Raw genomic sequence first — 3687 nt, 5'->3', positions numbered from 1 at the left:
GGTGTCAACAGACTCAAGCTCAACCCGGATAAGACGGAGTGGCTGTGGGTTCTGCCTCCCAAGGACAATCCCATCTGTCCGTCCATCACCCTGGGGGGGGAATTATTGACCCCCTCGGAGAGGGTCCGCAACTTGGGCGTCCTCCTCGATCCACAGCTCACATTAGAACAACATCTTTCAGCTGTGGCGAGGGGGGCGTTTGCCCAGGTTCGCCTGGTGCACCAGTTGCGGCCCTATCTGGACCGGGACTCATTGCTCACAGTCACTCATGCCCTCATCACCTCGAGGTTCGACTACTGTAATGCTCTCTACATGGGGCTACCTTTGAAAAGTGTTCGGAAACTTCAGATCGTGCAAAATGCAGCTGCGAGAGCAGTCATGGGCCTACCTAGGTATGCCCATGTTTCACCATCACTCCGCAGTCTGCATTGGTTGCCGATCAATTTCCGGTCACAATTCAAAGTGTTGGTTATGACCTTTAAAGCCCTTCATGGCATCGGACCAGAATATCTCCGAGACCGCCTCCTGCCGCACGAATCCCAGCGACCGATTAGGTCCCACAGAGTGGGCCTTCTCCGGGTCCCGTCAACTAAACAATGTCGGTTGGCGGGCCCCAGGGGAAGAGCCTTCTCTGTGGCGGCCCCGGCCCTCTGGAACCAACTCCCCCCGGAGATTAGGACTGCCCCTACTCTTCCTGCCTTCCGTAAACTCCTTAAAACCCACCTTTGCCGTCAGGCATGGGGGAACTGAAACATCTCCCCCTGGGCACGTTTAATTTATGCATGGTATGTCTGTGTGTGTGACTGTTAGCATATGGGGTTTTTTAAATATTTAAATATTTTAAATTTATCTGATTGCTTATGATTTGTTTTTTACATGTTGTGAGCCGCCCCGAGTCTTCGGAGAGGGGCGGCATACAAATCTAAGTAATAAAATAAATAATAAATAAATAAATGCCTGCACGCGTGATCTGCCCCGTTTTGGCCTCACATCCCAAAACAGCAAAGGGAGGGGGAAAAGCCTCCCATACCCAGACAGAGCTGGGAGAAGGGGGTAGAGGCCTTGCATGCCAAAACCGCACTTGGGTGGAATCCACAGAGATCTGGGAAGGCACGGGTGCTAGAAAGCATGAGCTTATCTAACCCCAAAATCAGCTGGCTGGTGGGAGGCACTCGCACAAGCACAGTGGAACTGGGTTGGGTCAATGGCTCATGTGCTTGCAGAGGGCTCCGTGTGCCACTTGTAGCTCGTATGTCCTAGGTTCGCTATCACGGCTCTAGAATAACTCTGGATACAATAATTTATGGTGATTTAAATGGGACGTTATCAGTAGCTGAAAAACCACAGCAAGTTTGGCCATGTCAATACCAGTTGAACCTTTGAAGCCATTTATTATAAACCTATAGAAGTCACTTGAACCTGCCATCGACAATTATGAGTCTAGGAAAATTCTCAAGCCATGTAATTGTTCTATCCAACAGAGCACAGACCTACTTAGAGTATAAATTATCCAACTCCCTTGCCTTACTACCACATGTCCACAAGATTCATCTATTTTTAATTTTTGAACAGTCCGCACTAGGAGTTGGAGTCCATTGGCTCTAAGATTCGTGTAAGAATTTTGTAGCTATGTTGCTCCAGGAACAAACTGTTCACTGTTGCTCCAGGAACAAACACAATACAACAGTATATCATGTTATTATTGTCTTACATTTGATATGCATCTATGAAGTGGTATATTTTTCATTCTTATTTTCCTTCAAAATGATTTTCTTTTACTTACTATACAGCTACAAGACAACTTTACGTATGGGGTGGGTGGGGACAAGGATCTATTTCTATAAATCCATCCAAACATCAGAGCAATTAATCATCCCATGGATGGTGAAAGCCTACCATAAGATCAGCACCAACAAGTGTTGTATAGGTTTGGGTGCATTAACATATTGTTTAGTTAAAGATACCATAAGATGGTCTGGATGCCCAACCTGAAAGATTCAAGGTGATCTGGATTCCAGAGATTGATTTTCTCAGTAGTGGCCGCCTTCCTCTGGAACAGATTGCTCCCCAATATTGGATGTACCTTTACCCTGTTTTGGAAAATGAAAAAAAACAGTTCTGTATTAGGTAGCAGCTTTTGGGGTTTACAGTATTTATCATTTTAAGTACTATGATTAATTATTGGGTTTATGGTTGAATTGCATAATTTTATGAATGCTTCTTCATATGTTGAATCAGAATAGGAAGCATATACAATTTAATAAATAAAACATTTAAATAATCAAAGAAAATTAGTAAGGAGTTTCTGCTCTTCTGAGATTATAGAGTGTTATGGGAGTGGGAGTACTGTTTGTTGTTAGGAACCAGCAACATATATTGTGTCAGTCTGAAGCCATCATTTTGAGTTGGAGACTTTGGCCTGTCACAAGTTGAATAGCACTGTTGGAATTGGGGAGGAGTGGTTGCATGAAAGGGAAAAATACTAGCCACAACAAATTCCTTCCAGAGATTCAAGGTCATCTTTTGTTCAGCATTAGCTGGAAGTACAGGGGAGGAAGTACAGGGAGGATCATGGACATTGAGAGAACTGGTCTATATGATGAACTTGTGGGTGTGGGGATGAGGGATAAACTTTAACCTGGGTGGAGAACTGTAGGAAAAAATAGTATCGGGTTGACTACAGTTTGTATTTAACATGGCTCTGTTAATAAATTGGAAATTGGAAGAAGGCCAAGGTTTGGGCTCTGATTTATTTCTCGGATGTTAATGGGGATGCTGACATATTGTTTTTAGAATATCCCATGTTCAATTACTTCATTACTCCAAGAAAAATTTTCTTTTGAAAACTTGGGAGATTTGCTGCTAGTCATCTTAGACAATACTAGATAAACTAGAAAGAGCTATTTCAGTTAGAAAAGGGGACTTTGATTTGAGAACTGTATATCAACTACATTCATGATTGTTTGAGTTCATTTATTTTGTCAAGCAAAACTCTGTAAAAATTAATGTGGAAATTATTTGTTCTGTAACAATTTACAGAAAGAGTGGATGCTTTAGAAAAGCAAGATGATACATAATGTACTTATGTACTTTATGTATCAAACGTATTAATCAAAATTAAGTTCAACTGAATGTTAAATAATGTTTTATAAAGAAAGTTTAGGCTTAGGGAGCAGATTTATTTACAAGAGAAATCAGTAAAAATCATGATTCATTTGTAAATAAATCAGGTTTAGGATCATCGTGGATGAAATGGAGTAAGTTAAATACATATCAAGAGTTATAAACAGAGAAAAAGTTATACCTTATATTATTAACTAACTAGCATAAGTTTGCCGACCATCTAATTCTGAAGAAGCCTTAAAGATACAGAATGGAAATTTATTTGTTATAAAATATATAATTAGATATGCAACTTAAATATTATCTTTCTTTCCATTCTTCTTGACAAATAAGTATGTCATGCATTAATATCTGTAATAAATATAATAAATGAGAGCCATTATTAACCATTACCTATATATTTATCTCTTGGCTCATTTGATATGCCATATATTTAAGCTACATTTTCCTTAAGTGGGAGAATTCTTAATGTGTTCAAACCTAAATAAATCAATCAGACAAAACATACTGTATGTATCTCTTTTTATTAGAATATGGAAAATGCAATCATGGAACATAGAAAAG

This window comes from Erythrolamprus reginae, chromosome 1, assembly GCF_031021105.1.
Source record: "Erythrolamprus reginae isolate rEryReg1 chromosome 1, rEryReg1.hap1, whole genome shotgun sequence".
Taxonomy (NCBI): domain Eukaryota; kingdom Metazoa; phylum Chordata; class Lepidosauria; order Squamata; family Dipsadidae; genus Erythrolamprus; species Erythrolamprus reginae.
This window is presented reverse-complemented; position numbering follows the sequence as displayed.